The sequence below is a fragment of the Triturus cristatus genome, chromosome 12 (genome assembly GCF_964204655.1).
Source record: "Triturus cristatus chromosome 12, aTriCri1.1, whole genome shotgun sequence".
In the NCBI taxonomy this organism is placed as follows: domain Eukaryota; kingdom Metazoa; phylum Chordata; class Amphibia; order Caudata; family Salamandridae; genus Triturus; species Triturus cristatus.
In genome coordinates this window covers 824,421,258-824,440,537 of record NC_140595.1, presented here as the reverse complement: position 1 = coordinate 824,440,537, position 19,280 = coordinate 824,421,258, and the positions used below count along the sequence as shown (strand labels likewise).

At 45.5% G+C, this 19,280-nt stretch overlaps 1 long non-coding RNA gene across 1 annotated transcript in view; it reads right to left on the bottom strand.

Moving 5' to 3' along the window:
* Positions 1-1,014: 1,014 nt before the first annotated feature.
* LOC146782989 (uncharacterized) overlaps positions 1,015-19,280 on the bottom strand; it is a 56,322-nt gene continuing 38,056 nt past the window's right edge. Inside the window, exon 3 of the long non-coding RNA XR_014972406.1 lies at positions 1,015-1,663. This is a non-coding gene — a long non-coding RNA (uncharacterized LOC146782989). The remainder of the gene's footprint in view (positions 1,664-19,280) is intronic.

Below are 19,280 nucleotides of genomic sequence, written 5' to 3'. Positions count from 1 at the left end.
TGGATGTCACCACAATATACCTTATTTAATCTTTAAACTTAAATATATTTTGGAACTGATGAACATTCACCTTTAGGAAAGAGAATTCATTTTAATACCTGTGTACTAATTAATAGGCTTTTAACTGAAAAAATTATTAAACATACATTTTTTTAAACCCAAATTTAACACTTTTAGGGACAAAGTGCAAATAATATTATGGTAACGGGAGATGAAATTGTATTAATACCCAGGCATACATTTTAATTCCAGAGTACTAATTACTAGGGACACGATTACGATGTCAGACACCGCTATTACGATGAGACCGCACCATGCACGGTCACATTCTCCGGTTTCTCTATGGGAGCTTGTGTTACACCCGTAAACCGAGCATAACACAAACTCCCAATCAGAGATTGTGTTAATCCCTGCACTCCTTGGCAGGAACCTCAAGGTGGAGAAGCAAGGGCAACGGGCCCCCAAACTCGCTTTCCATCAGGCTTCCCACGTCAGAAAGACTGTGGGAAAACAAGAATCCTAATACCGAAGGTGGAAACGCCTTCCTATGGGCCTACAGGCCGGTCTCCGAATGGCCAATGGGTTCCTAGAGCCTGTCTCAATTCAGCTGTAATGACCAGCCAGTTTCAATTCTGACCGGCTGCATTGTAATCAGCTGGTCAGAAATAAAACAGGCGATATCGTCGTAAAGCCTCTGACCTAAGGTTGGAGGGTATATGATAAAGTTCGTCATATGCCCCTTGGTCTTTAAATACATTTAATTTTAGCATTACACTTCAATAATTTAATTGCACTACTATATTCACCTTTAGTGACAGGATATAAGGGATATAGGGGTAATGGGCGGGGTAGTACATTAATACCCAGGTAATACTTAATTTTTACATACTAACTGAAATTTATTTTAAGGGCAAAAATGAATACAACAGTGAGATTTTAACAGACATTTAAATATTAAACCACAATCATTATGAATAAATAATAATTACAGCGAAACACCTTATTTTAGAGTGAGCAACAGGAAACAAATAAACACCACTTTTCTTTATTTCTTTGAAATTAGATGATGAATTGAAAATTTGCAAAAAAAACATATATGTACACCTTAAGTAAAAAACCAAGCCTTTATTGCAATAAAAAAAAATCTTTAAAAAATGGCAGTAGTTTCCAATGCATTTACATTATTTTAAATGTTGAAAATGGACCTTTTTCCATTGTTACGCAAAGCCAGACTCTCTTTGTCAGTGATGACGAGGAAAAATCACCTTGTAGTTGCATATTCAAAAATGATTGACACACCCAAGACAGTATAAAGGAAAACCACAATTCACTTTTCAAATGTTTACAGTAATCTTTTCACTTTTGTACAAAAAGGGTGCTACAATTGGTAGATAAATATGAAATTAAACTTTTACTTTTAAAACCAGAACAATGAGCACAACAAATATTTATATTATTTTAAACACATTAAGATTCTACCTCCTACGTATCATGATATTTCTATTCGATCCACTAAGAGCATAATGGGGTTATACTTCTGCATTTAATACTCCAAAGATCATTAATAACTACATTGAAAGCCTTATTGCTTTAGTAAGGTTGCCTCTTCTGTTTGAAAGCATTGTAAATGTATCCATCTGAAGAATTAAATACATAGTACCTGCTGGGAAAAGGGAACAAATAAAACAAAAATATGTTAGACAGTTTGCTTATTAGGCATAACAAAAGTTTTAGCTTTGCTAACTAAGGGCCTGATTACAAGTCTGGCCGTCTTGCGGTGGCACGGGAGGAGGGTGAGGGATGGGGACGGTTCACTGTACTGCAGATTACAACTTACAAAGTCGTAATGGCGCCGGTGGAACACAAGCTGCGCCAGGGAACAGTGGCGGTGGTGCTGCAGCGCCACAACGCAATATACTGAGCAGGGACTGGCGCAGTCCGAGGCAGCATATTTTTTAGTTCTTGCACCACCAGCATTTTCATGGCACAGGCCCACCATGAAAAAGCTGGTGCTGCTAGTACTACAGGGTGTACATTTGGGGGGCAAAACATGTCCCCCCCCCTGTATTTCCCACAGTTCCAGCACAGCATGGAAGTCAACGCCCATGCATTGCTGGAACTTTTTGGCAGTTCCTATTGGGGTGCATCACCATGGAAAAGGCCAAAGAACTGCCGACCATATTACGAGCTGCACATTTGCAACTCGTAATACGGTCGGCGGTGCTTGTGCAGCAGAGGCTGCATTATGCCGTTGCTGCTGCGCTAAAGTTGTAATCAGGCCCCTAGTCATGTTGAGGATTTTTTTTTTGGAAAGGCCTGTATTAAAGTGCCCCTTTTGGACATGGCTAGCCCCATGATTTGCATGATATCTGATGCATCTTTGACTGAAGAGCACTGGGTTCCTGCTAACCAGGTGCCACAGTGCCGGTATTATTTCCCAAAAATGTATGTAAATGCTTAATTGTGCCACAATTGGCAAGGTCCTTTGCACCTCTGTAAGGGCTATCTTTTGGTATGTAGGGCATGGGTCCTGAGGAAGGCCCCTTATAGCTGCAGCATGTATTGTGCCGCTCTAAGGTAACTGGGTCTCTGAATTTACACAATAAATTACTTGCTAAACTCACGCATGTGCACAACACAGCAGTCCACTGTATAGAACGGCTCTCCATAGCTGCTGCTGGTGAATCCGCGTACTAATTTACATGCCTAGACGCACTAGCGTACCAGATTGCAGTTAGCATTCTAGTCACCGGCCGCTTTCCAGGGTTTTTTAACTATACTGTCAATACAAACCACTGCCAGGTTACCTGACCAGCACGTCACACTCGAACTAAAGAGACCCACTCTGGTGGGAACTTATGCCCGACTGAGTTTTGCATGAAGTACGTTTTTCCTCCCTTCTCCGCCCCTGTCCCCGCTAAGTCCAGACATCTATTGCATGGATACCTTTTTTTTTCCCAAACATTTTTATTGGCATTTATTTTAATATACATCCATAATTGTATAGTTCAGCAATTAGTGATATATCACTATACAGCACTTATTTGGCATATAGAATATATAAAATCGTCCTGTACTAACTTTATTTACATTTCGAAGAAGCCAGAGAGCAGGTTATCCATTAAAGTTCTTACACATGAATCATAGTCTCATATGTTAGTCTTATTTTGCCTGAAACTTTACGGTTATTGTATACTATCACATATTATATGCCAGTCTGTAAATATCTCACAGATTTAATAAAAAAACTATACAACTCGTGAATCATACTATGTAATTAACTAACTGTGCAGTGGGGCCAAGGGTTGTGTATTTGCTAATACGTTAAGCAGGGTGTGTGGGGCATGGGAGGCGGGGGCCGGGTGAGCGCTAGACCACCAGTGGGTCATTATCCACATGTCGGGCCGTAAGTTCACAGTGTCCCCAAGTTTTATGTGTGAGCTGGGCAGTGTGTGCAGTCCCTATCTGGCCATTGTCGTGTGGTATATCAGGGTCTGTTTGCAGTAGTGTTTTTATGAAGGTCAACTCAGTGTTTTCATTTAGGCGTCATACCTTTGGTCATCCTCCTCGCCGCTCGTATGTGTTCCCTCTTCGCTCCCCCCCTATGTCGCACCTGTCTCGGTCTGTGTTTTCCCATGCCTCCAGTATCTTTCCGGAGGTCGGCAAGGGTGAGTTGCCACAATCCAAGCACCTTTTACCTCGTCAGTACTATGATTTCTGCCCCCGCCCAATGGGTTACATCGTGTTTCCAGGCTTCCATTGCTGGTCCATGTACGAATTCCCAGGCCAGTGCTATTCTTCTCCAGGCTAAGACCAGGGTTAAATCTAGGAATCGGTTTCCCAATTTCCTTTTAGGAGAACAGGGAAAGAGCCCCAACAGGAACACTCCCATTGAAGGTTAAAGTATGCGCCCCACAGCTGCACACATGAGTTGTATTGTTTCCTCCCAGAACTAGCGTAGTGGGCCACAATCCCAAGTCATGTATAAAAAGTCTGCGTCTGCACAGTCGCATATTTGCCATTTGTATCCAGTGTCTCCAAAGGCAAGCTGAAGTTTGTGAGGTGTCATGTTTATGTAATTGAACTGTGTGTACTTCAATCTAGTATTGCGTAACAATTTCTTAGGGTATGGCAACATTTTGGACCATTCTGGGTCTGTGATGTGTCTATCCAGAGCAGTCTCTCAACAGGTGCGCAGTTTCGTTAGGGTTGTGCAGACCATCTCCAGTTGCGATGTATAGAACCATTTTACCTGGTGTCTTGCAGTGCCTAATGTAAGGACAGAGTGTAATATCGAGTGTGATTTAAGCTTCTGTTGGCTCCCTCCCATAGTCCTCAAAAGGTGCGCAGTATTATCTCATAGGTTAAGATTTGGCCTGTTAGTAGGTCGTAGCTCTCAAGTAGGTCTTCAAATGGAGCCAGGGTTGCTTGCTGGTAGCAATGCCCCACCAGTTATGGTCTGGCATTATTACAGGGCTTCAACATTGCTGGGGTTAGTATCTGCTTGATGTTCCCGTGGGTGAGGCCCACCAGGGGCAGGGCCGGGGTATATAGGGGAGATTTTCATTCTTTAAAGAGGCAGCGTTTCCAGCAGCGTAGAGCCGTGGTCTGCAGCAGGGATAGATGAGATGGTGTTGTCCGCGTCTAGCATCTTTGCCAGCATCAGATATGTACGGATCCCTTGGTCAGTGCCTACTGTGCCCATATCTGCCAACCACTGCACCAGCCACTGGAGTGGAGAATCTAAAAAGTAGAGCTCGAATTTAAGCACTCAGAGTCCTCCCTCCGCGGGTGGGCGTTGTAGGATCGACAGGGCTACCGCCTCCTCCCTTTTTACCATATCATATCTCGCAGTAGAGCATCTAGTTGTCCAAACGACGAAGCAGGAACGGTTATGGGGAGATTGCTGAAAAAGTACAGCAGGCGAGACAGCATGACCATTTCTGCAAGGGAAACCCAGGCCATGATCGGCAGTTGTAGAGTGCACCAGAAGGAAACATTTGATCTCGGAGACCGGAGGGCCATGCCAAGATTACCTTCACGTAAGTAGTCCATCGAGTGGAAGACCGGAATCCCCAGATGACTGAAGGTTGTGGGGGCCCAGTAATGCCCACCATAAAATCGAATGGGTGAATCACATTGGCAGAGATGGGGAAGAGTTAAGTTTTGCCACGGTTAACTTTGAGGCCAGACAGCAATCCAAACTGCTCTATCAGGCGCAGTGCAGTATTGGTACACACCATTGCGTCACTGAGGTATATCAATAAGTCATCTACGTACAGGGAGATATTATGAGTGTTACCCCCTAATGGGATGCCTAGTCCCTCCCCGCCTTGGTGGAAAGATGCTGCCAATGGTTCCATTGACAGTGCAAACAACAGAGGTGACAATGGGTATCCCTTTTGTGTTCCTCGGAAGATCTCATACTGTGGGACAGTTTTCCCTGTCTGTATCCTAGCTGTGGGACGTTCATAAAGCACCCTCACCCAGTTTACCCAGCTTTCCCCCAGGCCCATGTGTCTAATAGTTTCAAGCAAGTAGTCCCATTGCATGAGGTTGAAGGCCTTCTCGAGATCTATCAACAAGAAGGCTGCATGCTGTAAATAACAAGTATCTGCATGGAACAGCATCAAGTACATCCTTCGCAGGCTGTATGATGTGTTCCTGGCCAGAATAAATCCATTCTTGTCAGCGAGAACCAGGGTCGGCACGTGGGGTAGGAGGAAGAGCGCCAGGGTTTTACCAACGATCCTGAAATCCATGTTTAACATAGAAAGTGCCCAGAAGTCTTCGACTTATGCCACCTGTTTAGGCTTTTTGGGGAGGGGGGATGACCAGCACATCGCCTGTGGTCTCTGGCAGGCATCAAAGTTTCAGGGATTCTGCGTAGAGCTTCTCCAATTGCGGCAGAAGCTGTGCAGTGTAAGTTGAGTCGAATTCGTCCGGGAGACAGTCAGGTCCAGGGGTCTTTCCTCACAGCCCGGATCTCGGGGACTGTCAGAAGCCCTACCAGCATGTCAATTATGTGGTCATCAAGGATTTGGGGGCACAGCAACTTCAGGAATTCCTTCTGTATATGAGGGGAGGTGCCTTAGTGATGAATAGTAGTCACAAAATAAGGCATGAAGGGCCTACGGACCATAAAATGGGTCGCCCTCAGGAGGTATAATTTGCGTTTGGGGATCCCCGCGTCTCCGGCTAAAATAGCCAAGCCACAACCTACCCAACCCCCAAACTACTTCTTGCACCTAGGTGAGGTAACTCCTAAAGTCGTGACACAGCTGTCGGTCAAGAGCTTGATATGACGTGCATGTTTGAGGGAGTTGGATGTGTCTACTCTAGTTCCTTGTTAGTTTTCCTGTCTATGTAGGTCACCTTCTTAGGTGTCCACTTTCCAGGTGAAGTTCCCTCTGGGCTCCCACTGTTTCCCCCACACATTTCACCCTCTGTCCTACCTTGAAAGCCTCCCACTCTATCAGTGTATTGGAGGCAGTCTGTCTGTTGCTGTCGAAGTAGAAGTCTATAGCTGTGCCTATGGTCGCTCTGAAACAAGTATATTAAAGACCCAGAGTGTTCAACCGCCACATTGGAATTGGCGGGCGGTGTTCCTCCAGCTGGACTGCTAGCAAAAGGGGACTATGGTCAGAAAGCGTCCGCCCCAAATATTCTGTGTGTTACTAAGCGACTCAGGCCCAGTGTACCCAAGAAGAAGTTCAGTTTTGTTTGCAAGTGATGTAAGGGCGAGTAATGAGTAGTCTCGGTCTCTGGCATGTCCTCCAGTGTCCTCTCCAATCTTGGAACACCGCCGCAGTTTTATGTATTTGGGCACTCGGCAGTGGGGGGTGAGAGCAATCTAGAACCATGTCAGCAACACAATTGAAGCCCCCTCCCAGTAGTACGCTTGGGGTTAGCACCGCAGTCAAGGAGCATGAAAGCCTACGGAGGAACTGCACTTGATCTTGATTAAGGGCATGTATACTACCCAATGTGAGTTCCTGTCCATAAATTCTGCACTTCAGCACTACATATCTACCCTCTCTACCAAACAGTACGTGCAAGGGTTCGAATGGTATGCCAGTTCTGATCAAAATCAATGGCCCTCTCGCGTATGCAGAATAAGAGGTTGCAAATACCTGCCCTCTCCATCGTCTGCGCAGCTTTTCACCCTACCCACAGGTAGTGTGTGTTTCCTGGAAGAGTTCAATCTGCACCCCCTCATGCGCAGATATCTATGTATATTGTGATGCTTGACGGTAGAGCCCATTCGACTAATGTTCTATGTTACACATTAGTGTAAGCCTTTCCATGGGCATTGTAAGAATAGAGGCATCCAGGTCTGCCTCCCCTCCCCCCACACACAGAGGCGATGGGCCAGGGCCCCACTTGCACATAAAAACCCAAAACATGGATATGAAAACTAAAATTCCCACAAACCAAAACTCCCTTCTCCCCGGAGCAGCCTGGCAACGGCCAGCCGCCCAACCTACAGGCCAATTGTCCAAGACTTCGGCAGGCTCCATCCATGGGTGGGTGGAGCTTTCCACAGGAGCAGGCTATTGATGGACAAACCACTGTTTATTTCACGAAGTCCTGTGTCCGACGTAGCCAATGCCAGTCCATGCATTCAACGTTTCCAGCAGTAGTGTCCTTTGTCATGGTGATACGATTCATGATGTCTTCTCCTTTTGGACCCCTAATGTGGAGGTTCTTCTTGGCTATAGGTCATCACCTGTTCTAGCGGTAACATCTGGCATTATGGCACTATTTGCTTCGTAATTGTCCGAATCTGAGCTATCATTTCATTTGAGGGATCTAGTTCCGGGCTCTGAGACAGTCAGTTGGTTTCATGAGGTCAGCCACCGCTTGTAGGGCTGCAGCTCTCCTTCACAGTTTGGGGTGGGCTCGGTCTTTTTGGTGGTTTCCGTCTTGAATGGGTCTGTGTTCTTTCCTGGTTACGCTATAGTTAGTGGGCGCTCAGAGACTGTACCTGGGTCTTTATCACCTTTGTAGGATTCAAACCATTCCCAGGCTGAAAAAGTAATTTTTCCCATCTAGTATTATACGAAGACGAGCTGGGAACTTCAGAGTATTGTAAGCCTTCATCTCAAAGTGGTTTTTTTTGCCAAATATGAGGCTGATCTTCTCTGTAGTTCAGTGGCGTATTCGGAGAAACTTGAGACCCAGGAGTTGTCCACGGTGAATGGGCCATCCGTACGTGTCTTCTGCAGTAGGATGTCGATCTTTATAGTGCAGGGGTTTCGCTACCACTGCGTGTGCTGGGCGCCCCGAAGCCGGGGGGTGGTGGGGGAGCGAGGGGGGGTGTGGGGGGCGAGGAGGGACCCTGTGCAAGGTAGGTTTGGTGTCCACTATCGCTTCCAGGATTTTAGTTAGTCACCCTTGTACTGGGTCGGCCATTGATGGCGTTGCCTCCGAGACCTGTGGAGGGTCTGCACCTTTATACGCCTTCGTACTGGGTTTACCCATGTTAGGGTCTTATCGTGTACTTAAGAGTGTCATCAGCGGGGCTAATCTCCAGGCACCAAGGGGGTGGTTGTCGACCACGGGGGGGAAGGGGCAATAACTCCAAACAAACAAAATGTATAGTTGTCCCCAAGGGCTTATGCGAGTGGACGTGCCCCTAACAATTCAAGCTGACCCTCCTCCGCGGTGTATCCGAGGCAGGGCTAGATCTCTGTCCTCTGAGCCCACCCCCCAGTTCCACAGGTTGTGGGGGTCATGATGGAGATCGAGGTTGAGCAGTATGGGAGGCGCAGGCCTGCCCCTCCAGGCCACGCATGGGGTTGGATGAGTACTCTCACATTCCAGTTACTAGGTCCAATGAGGAACACCGCTGCATTTCCCCACTAGTGGCGTCCAGTGATTTTTCCAGCTTGCAGGCCCCAGTATCTTGCATCTCCCTGATTTTGTGGAGGGCTGTCAGGTCTTGCCTCCCTCCACCTGGGCAAAATTGTCAACTGGGCGGTGAGGTTTGAAGTCTCTAGTGCAGACCACCTCACCCGCCCCAAGTCCTACTTTCGTTACGAGGTGTTTGGGGCAGGGCTCAACTTCTCACTCAGTTGAGGGTTGCAGACAAGTACAGGACTCTCCCCTCAGGCAGATCGGACTGATGCAGTTTTGGGCAGTTGTGCGGCTCCCCAAGGTGCATCACCTTTTTCCGGTGCAGGCGGTGTCGCAGGAGCTAATCAAGTGGCTAATCTCTCCTCCCTCCCGTCGCAGATCCGGTGGTACGCACCAGCAGCAGGCCTCAGCCCTCCGCTCCCAAACTGGTTCTGGGACGGTGACCAATTCAGGCTCCCAACACTCACGGCCTGATCTTTGGCAAAGCGTGTGGTTCACGGGATCCAGGCAGTCAGCTCAGCAGTCCTTCAGGCCCTCAACAAGACACGACCTCATGTTACCAGCAGGGAGGGAGGGCCACATCTCTACATCCACACATCACTGCCACTATATTGCGATCAGTGGCGACGGGGCAGATGAAGCCTCGTAATAATGCGTCTCTTCCTCTCGCCTTGAATCAAAGCGTCTCAATTGATGCAGCAGACTTTCCCCTTCCTGCGCCACCGTTTCAATCTCGGGCGTTGCGGGCTAGGGCTTGATTACGGCATTAAAGTTGTTGGGCCGGCGCGGAGCTACTGGCTCACACGTCACCATTCGTGGCTCCCAAAACACGCCTCCAACCATCTATTGCATGGATACTTAAACTGAAAGTTTCGATCCGTAATTCAACTAGTTGTGGCAGAATTAGCTTCAGAAATAGGTGTGTTAAACCTTATCCATGAGGATTAGCACAATGGCACTCTAATTGGTAACGCGACGGGTAGATGACTACTCAACGCTCATGCCGGTTTTGATAACCTTTAAGTGTTCAATTACAATTAACAGCCTCATTACGATGTCAGGCGTAAAGCCGCCTCCCAACAGTTGGATTCCCCTATACAGTGTCAGAAACCTTCCGACCACTTACAATGTTCACGGTGGGATTTCAAACCAAATGGTCTTTCCGAATCGGTTATGATCAGCTCTCGGAGCATTCATGTCGGTCAGACCCGCATCATACAACCCTACAGACTGCATTTCCAGATGAGCAATAACGATGTTGGCTTCAAACAGCATGTCTGAGTCGGGCCGACACGAAAAGGCTGTGGTAAAGTGACTAGTAGGGCCACCCTCATCCTGAGTCCTCCGGTTTGGAGTCAAGGGGGTAGACAAGGAACCCCCCTGTAAAATAATGCAGTGTGGTCACCGCCACAGGGTGCAAGGTTTTCTGCAAACACCCATTTTCCCCATAAAGGCACCTGTGCTGTTGGTAGGAACACAGGCTGCCATTTAAGTCAATGTGAGTCCTTCCAAACGGTGTTCGGAAGCATAATAATCAGTCAGGCGTAACAGCTAACCACGAGTCGGTTGGAACCGTATCCGACAAGAAGTCAGGTGGTTTACTTTCCGACCGAGATCGTAATGTGGCCCCAAGTAATAAATCAAATAAATTATTTTAAATGTAGCTGCTAAATAAACTTCCCACCTTGTTCTCCTACAACCACAAAAACACCAAACATACAATGTAAAAAGTGCAAATAGAATTTTGCAAATTATCACTAAATTGAACATTTTAATAAAGATTAATTACCAAATAGTTATTTAACTACCTGCCAAGCCATTTTGACCTACAAACTAAACCTGCCGCTAAAATGTACCTTTAAAAATATGATAGTTACACAATTTACATTTTATTCAATTAAATAATCAAGAATAACTTAACTTCGCACCCAAAATCTCCAACACAACCCACATCTAATATAATTTAAAAAATATATTCAAAAATGAAGACATACTCGAATTAACAGAATAACACGGCTAAACTACAAAGTAGCCAACTAGCACTGGAAAAAAAACGTTGCGCGTCGAAGGCGCGGAAAAAAAGGAACTGACGTCATCACGCTGACATGGGCTTCTTATGGCTCCGGTGACGTCGATCGGAGTCGCGAGCGGAGCCGATGCATTGTGACGTCGCCCACGTCGACGTGGAGTGCTGGGAAAGAAAAGTTCCGTGGAATGCTGGCGCAGGGGATATTCACAAGGTGAGGAATCCACTGGCAGATGTATCCATCAGAATCACTATTACAATACAGGCACAATTACGAATCCTGGTGGATCAACGCTCACCAGGCACCACACCTAATCACTAGGCGAGGTGAGGGGGCAGCGACAGCGACACTAGCGGAGCTGCTTGGGCAGAGGGCAGAGTCCCTGAACAGGAGTTCAGAGGTCTTGCCTGGTTCCTTCATGGCCCCTCTTGTTGCCACTGCTTCTTTCGGGTTCGTGGGGCATCGGTGACAGCCTCCTCTGCTGTCCTGGCCTGCTGGTTCCATGTTTGGTGTCCGGTTGTTTGGTTTACCAGGTTGCCAGGCTTGGTTGCCCTCCTGGTCCGGTTGGTCTTCTCTCGGCTCTTTTTCTAGCTTGGCTGCCTGCATCCCATGGGTTTTTCCTGCATGCAGTACCCCATTTCTTTTCCTTCTGTGGGGTGGTTTCTGCCTGGATGAGATTGGCGTCTGTTTTTCTGCTGTCCTGCAAGGTCCCTCTGGCTGTGTGCCTAGTCTGGGGTGGCCAGTGTGCACCTGTCCTGTGGCTGGTTGGTTGCCGTGGGTAATCCTGCTGGGGGCTTGCCTTTCCTTCTAGTGGGTGTGTTGGATTGTTCGGGTCTCCCGTCTTTTCCTCCAAACTAGTTTGTAGTGCCTCCCTGCTCCCGTACCCTGGCAGGCCCCCTTGGTTCTGCCGGCTTTGGGTCAGGGGAGGGACATTTGCCGTTGGCACTTGGGTCTTCGTTCCTGCTTCTTTTTGCTGGTTAAGTTCCTGCACGTCCCCGTTGGTCCATGTCTTCTGCGTTTTTTGGGGGGTCCGCTGTGATCTCTGAGCCTTTCTGGTTCCTGGCGACCGGGCTATATCCTGTGATCACCTGGGTGTGGGTTGCCCTAGGGGCTGTTCAGGCGCCTCTTTTACATAGTTTACCGCTTTGGTTTGTGGATGTGGGGGGGTTGCTCTGCGGTTTACTTGACCTCCGGGCCTCTTGGTGGCTTCTCTCTCTAGGACTTGTTCCAGGGTTCGGTTTCAGTGGGATGTGAGTCTGGTTTTCTGGTGCCTCCGGCCTGTCCTGTTCCTTTAGTCCCTCTGTTATTGGAGTTGGTGGTGGGTCTGGAATCTCCGAGTCCGTTGGTGACTGTGGCCTTGTGGTTTCTTTTTTCCTGGTGCCCTCTCGGGTGTTTCCCAAGTGGGCGTCTTGCAGATGGAGCATGGTGGACGATGGTGCCTTGGTCTCTCGGCTTTGGTCGCCTCTTCTGTGAGAGTGCCTTTTGGGGGTCTGTCTGGTCTTACGGTGCTCTGCGTCGACTGTTGGCTGGGACGTGGTGTGCTCGTGGTTCCTTTCTGTTTCTCTGGCACTCCGGCTGGACTTTAGGGGCTTAGCGGTCCTAATGCTGGGGTCTGTTGATCAGTCTGGGTCTGTTGTACCGGTCCTTTTGTTGCGTTTATCTGTGGGTGTTGCACCTTCTGGTTCTGCTGGCTTTCTTCCTTTTGTTTTCGGGTTGCCTTTTGTGTCGGCTTGCAGGCTCGGGGGTCCTCGGCTCGTTATCTGTGGGTCATCTTCTTTCCTGTGTTTGAGGCCGGGCGTACCTCCGTGATTCGGTCCACAGTGTTGGGACTGGCCTATCTTTTCTGTTTGTTTGCCCTTCATTTGGGCATCTTTTGTGGTGCTCTGGGATGATTCTTGGACCGTTGGCCTGTTTTTTTCCTTAGCTTGGTATGGCTCATTGCGTAATGGAGATAAGCAAGAGGGACGTGGAGGTAATATTACTTACCGGTAATTACATTACTCCTAGTCCTGCTCTCGCTTATCTCCACTGCGGCTCACCCTTCCTCCTGGTGGCCCGGCCAACTGGCTATGTTGGCTTGGTACATACAGGTATTGTGTACTGGCCGATGTCTTTTTATATTGGTAGGGGAGTGTGTCTACGAGGCACACGGGCCTGATTGCATAATAGAGATAAATGGGAGTAGGACTAGGTGTAACGTGGTTACCGGCAGGAAATATAAGCATTTTCACTATTATCGTATTTATTGGAGGGAGATTTAAAAAAAAAAAATAATAATAAATGCGTTGCGTAAAGTGGGAATTGTAAGTTTAACTATTTTTATTATAATAGTTTGCATAGTTTTAAATACATTTTAGTGTGAATAGTATATGTATTAAATGTTATATTTTATTACATATTTTTTCAATTGGTTTTTTTTATTCAAAATTATGATAATTTTATTTATTGTTTTTTCATGAGTGAAATATCTTTTACCAAATTTTTAAAAAGTTGTTTTGTTTTTTAATTAGAATGGTGTTTTAGTAAAGATTTTATTAGTATATGTATTTTTTTAGAATATATAATTTTTGAAATTGATATAAATTAAAATTATTAGTTTAAAAAATTATATATTTATTAATGTGTTTCACTTTGTTGAATGTTATTATTTAACTTATTTTTTAAAAGTACATAAAATAAATAATATTAAGTATAATGCTAGTAATTGCATAAATTTTTTTTGTAGATATTTCTGTACTTCAGATTATGAACATAGGATGAGAATATTTTTGTAATCGATATGTTGGTTGCAATATTTATGTATCGCAATATTTTGCGGTCGATATTCTGTCAGCGAACCCTCACCAGGGCAGATATGACCAACCGGCTGATGAAACTTTGGTCCTGATCCCTCAAACGTGTCACGTACGAAATGGGTCCCACGGAAATGCATTACAAGTATCTGTATGCAGTAAATGTTATTCGTCTCATAGGAAAGCATTACACGTAAAGACGCAATATGTTTTAGGTTTGACTTACCTGCTAAAATCAATAACACAGAAAGTACATACCTATATACGAAGTTTGTGGTATCTAAATTGATATAAATGCTTAGCAATAACCTCTGATAAGCCTAAACTTCCCACCCACACTGCCACAAAATAGAGCATGTAGTGGTCGTCATTTGAGCCCTGTAAAGCAAGAAGGGTCATCTTAACTCTACATAGTATACCTTACTTGGGTGCACTATATAGAGATCCAGGTTCCTACAATGCCAAATCAAAATAGGTTTAATATTTTCCTAATATTGACTTGTAGATTAATTAAGGCTCTTCACAAGGAGGAGAGAGCATGTCCGACTTCAAAAGCACCATAGGTAACACATCCAGAACCTTACGACGCCTGTGCGACACACCTGACTCAGCCAGAATAATGGCCCCTTCTTCAATAGTGATTTTCCATGTAATTTCCAAAGCACAATTCCTTGATTTAATGATGGCTAGACCATGAGTAGACATTGTGTCCAAGACCTAATAGTAGTACAGAAATACTAGGTCTATTTGATTTTTAATTTTTTTTTTACATAGTCTAAGGAACAGCCCTGGACACTGATCATGTTGTCCTGTGGAGTGTGTTATTAACCCCCTATGTAGTTATCCAGATGTCCTGGAACCCATCCTTGTTTGGCTGTACTTACACTGAAACCCTTTAAAACGTTTTGAACATCTGAATCCTTGGATGAACACGAAAAACATGCAAAGTATATTTGTAACATTATTATTACTATACCACTAATCTACTTCAAGATGAAGTCCTTGAATGTGCTCCTTAATGCAAAAGAGAAAAACTTTTACAAAATGTAGAAAAAAATAATGCGTTAACACTGTACATTGGGTAATGAGTTTTACAATTAAGGGGCCGATTCCGATCCGGGTCGGACAGCAATCCGACCGAGACAGATCCGGAGTGTTTTCCAAAAGAGCCGGGGTCCTGCAGTCCGACCGAGCAAGTACGATGCGGCCGTATGCTGTCGGACTAGGTTCAGTCGAACTCCCATAGAAGTCAAAGGGAGCCGGTCGTACATGGGCTCCCATTGACTGAATGGGTACGTCGCGGACAAGTGCGCCCCCTAAAGTGGGTACGCGTCGGTGCCATCCGAACCGTACATGCCTGTGTTAGGGAGACCCATAGGTCTCCCCCTGTGTCCGAGTTGTAAGTCTGCGGGTGACGGGGGGGGGGTCCGTCGCGGACCCCCGAAGTCCATCTCCGGGAGCTATTGCAAGCCGGACGCTCATACTCGATCTGGCTGTCCGAATCGAGCATCATACTAGCTCAGTCGTGAAACGTCTCCATTGCACGCCACGGTTTGCTTGTGACCATGTTGTACCGAGCGGTTCGGAACCGGAAAAGATTCGGACGGAGATTTCGCGCTTGTTCGCATCGTACTTCGACCCGTGTACGACTCGGACTGAAAATCAGCCTCCGAATCGGATTCGTTAATGCCGTAACCCGATTCGGTGCCCTTCCGACCGAGATCGGAATCGGCCCCTAAGTGGTATACCATATACAGAGCAAGCATCTGCCAACATCCAACTTTTTAAATAGGACCACACTCTGCTCTGGAGATTTTTCTAAATATACACTAGCGAAAAGCAAAAATACTGCTGTTCAGTTTCATATTGTCATGGGAACCCTAGGTCGTTTGGGCAGGTCATATGGTGCCGAGCCAGAACATCGTGCTAAAAATATTGTTGGTCAAGAATATCGAAAGAAAAATATTGTGATGCAGAATATCAATTTTGTGTATTTAATATAAATGTAAAACATATCGAAGTGTTTAATATAGTTTGCAGAAATATAGATGTTAAAAATGTCAATTTTTGTATTAATGTTATGTATTTTAGTAAATATGTTATGTTTGTGATGCATGTATTTTTTGTATAAGAATTGTTTGTATTTTTATTATTTGTGTTATGGTGAGAAGAGTGGGAAGTAGTTTATTTTTAATTGATAAATTAATTAGTTAACTATTTTGAATTAATTAGTAATTAATTATGGTAATTGTGCAATTAATGTTAGGGGTGTTGTGGTGTTTATAGGTGTAAATGATGAGAAGAGTGAGAAGTAATTTATTTTTAAATTTCGGAATCAATAATTAGTTTAAAAAAAATTAATAAGTAATTTTGGTAATTGTTTAATTTATTTTCGGTGTGTTGTGCATATTATAGTGTTAAAGAATGTGCATTCAACAAATGTGTATTAATCTTTTTTTATACTAATTTGTAAAATCATAATTAATTACGTTCAAATTTGAAAACCAAAAAAACATTTAAAACATAAATTTATTTATTTTGTTCCCTACCATATAACACCACCACCACTTTCCCTATTGTTGCACTCACTGGAGTGAGAATAGTAATTTTTACCCCTCTGCTATCCAACACTTTCCCTACTGTTGCACTCGCTGGAGTGGGAATAATAATGTTTACCCCTCCGCTATCCAACATTTTCCCTACTGTTGCACTCTTTGGAGTTGGAATAGTAATTTTTTCCCTTCCACTATCCAACACTTTCCCTACTGTTGCACTCACTGTAATGGGAATAGTAAGTTTTACCCCTGTGTTTTCAAACACTTTTCCTACTGTTGCAGTCACTGGAGTGGGAATAGTAATTTTTACCCCTCCGCTATCCAACATTTTCCCTACTGTTGTATTTATTTTACTGTGAAATGTATGTTGTAATTATTTTTATAATAGTTAAATGTTAGAATTACTTATAAAATGGTATGTTTAAATTGATATAATTAATTTTATGTTTATGTAATTTAAAAGTTTACAAATTCAATAAAGATAATTGTTAAATTATTTTTAAGTAAATATATGTATAAATTATTGTTTGTGTGTTTATATTTTTTAAATTAATTTTATTTGTAATATTTAGTTAAAATGTCAATTAAATTTAATTAGTTTGGTTAAAAATAACATTCGTATTGAATACATTATATTTTTGGTTATATATATTTAAAAAAAATCTATATTATTTACATCTATATTTTTGTACTTACCTGTTCAAGTTTTGGGTAGTCGATATTTTGGTATTCAATATTTTTACTGCGATATGTTACATCGATATTTTAACAGTGAACCGGTCATATTCTTCCTCCTTGGACCTTTCTGTAGTTTTCAGCTCCCTATGCAACAGCTTAAACATTCCGACATATAATCCCTGCCAGATCTTTTCTGTGGTGGACAACAGATTGTGTGCCCCCATCTGTTTTGTCACCATGTATGAAAACTTTTTTCAAATCCTTTCTTTCTTTGAACTCCGCTATTTTGACCGTACCTTTCTACCTCTCATCACAATCTGTTCCACAGCATCAGTTCCCGTGTTTGACCTTGCCCCCTCGTTGTTCTCTTGCTGACTTACCTGTCCGTGCACAAGATCCTCCATCTCTTTGTACAGCCTCCTTTTTTTGCGTACCTTCTTCCTTTGTATCAGAGCTTCGCTCCTCCGTGCCTAACCCAGTGTCCTTAACATACCAGTACATCTGTAGACATGTTGTTTACTACTTTCCATTCTCAGCCTCCACCACAATTGAAAACATAACAGTGGCAGAGAAAGTGGCACTTACATCCTCACCTGGCATTAAAGTCAGTACCCGCTCCGTAGTCTGCTGCCTTGCTTCTGTTGCCTTGCCAGTAGAAGTCACCTACCCGCCAACCTTGTGTCAGTGGATCTGGACAATACTGTGTCTTAAACCTGTTAAACACTAGGTGGACACTGATTAACAAATCCAGCCCCCAGCACCCACTGACCTTCCTGCCCCTTGCTGCCACCACGTCTGTGACGCCTTATCAATTACATGACTGCCCAAGACCTAGTCCTCCTCCAGGCTATCCTTCTCATAGTCAAAGTCCATACAACCCACCAATTCATTTTCCTGGTCTCAAGATGGCCGCTTTCTAGGTGAGCTCCGTATGCAATCGTAACTATCCGGCAGGAATCCGGCAACATCCAAGCAACAAATTACATGCTCGCTGCCGCTCTGTAAAGCACTTGAGGTTCATTGCCCATCGGCGTGCTCATCGTGTCTGTCCGAGTTGCTGGTGGACGGGGCTGCGCTGCGGCCTCCAAGGGCCTAGTGAAGACGAGTGCTGCAGTCTATTACCGGCTGAGACGTGGCAGCACGGACACCAGTAGTCTCAGGGCCTGTGGCCCGTACTGACCTCCGCTGGTGAGCGGAGCACATACCTTGCTCGGATGGCATCCTTGGGGCTGGCGGCATCTGGCTCGTTGCTGACCGGTCTGGGCACGGACAAGCTGCTTGTGCGGCGAGGTGTGGTACGCTTCTGCATGGCTGCCCTGTAGCCCAAAACCGCAACCTTGTGCCCACATTGGACGTGAGCGATCTTTGTGCCCAACCGGTGGACGGCGGGTGGTGCTGGGTCCTGGTTGTCAGCGGCTGGGCAATATCCACGACGTTGCCCGGATCGAGCACGCTCCTGCTGGCAGACAGGGAGTGCACTGCAAACACCGGTGGACGGCCCCCAGCCGCCTCTCTGACAGCAATTGCAGCGATAGCAATTTGGGCCCTGTTATACTGGTTCCAGATTGCTGGGGGAGGCCTGGTGAGACTGCTAGGGATCGGTGAGGGGAGACTTAAATTGCTGGCCGGCTGATGAGGGACATGTTTAGACGTTATCGCTGCACACAGAGGGCCTTGTTACTCTGTCCTGTCTGGCACCAGAAGATAGATTAGGGAGTTCCCATGCCCACTATCAACTGCTACGATCTACTAACGACTCAGGGATTGGGCTTTCCCCCTATGGTTTTCTCCTGTTTGTATCCCTGCTGTGCTACCCGTGTAGGCTTTTACTAAGCAGAGGACTCCTGCCTGGACCTGAATATTGAGCGGATTGATTTGTGGACCCTTGCTGACGTGGGCAGAGTACTACGAGACTGTGAGCCTTGTGGCAGCTGTGGTGGGGCTTGGACATTTAAAGACTATGGGCAAGATGGACAAATCACAGTCTAAGCTGCAGTTTGAGCAGCGCAAGTCGAAACAGAGGGATATAGGCGCTGACAAGTCTCCCGATGTGCAGAGTGATAACACCGAGGAGTCTGAAGGTGATATCCATCAAATTTTGAGGGCAAGACAGAAAAGCTGGTCTACGATAAATGGCAAAAGTGACTCTCTGGCCTACCGGATGGACCGCATGTCTGAGCATAGTGAGCGCCTAAATATGGCGGAGAGACTGGTGTTCGAAACTGAAGACGCTGAGATGGAAACAATTAATGCCCAGAAACAGATGGGGAAGCTCATTACCGTCCTGCAGGACAAGGGAGAGGATTTGGAGGCTAGATCAAGGAGATGTAATATCCGCATCACAGGCCTTCCTGAATCTCCAGCAATGG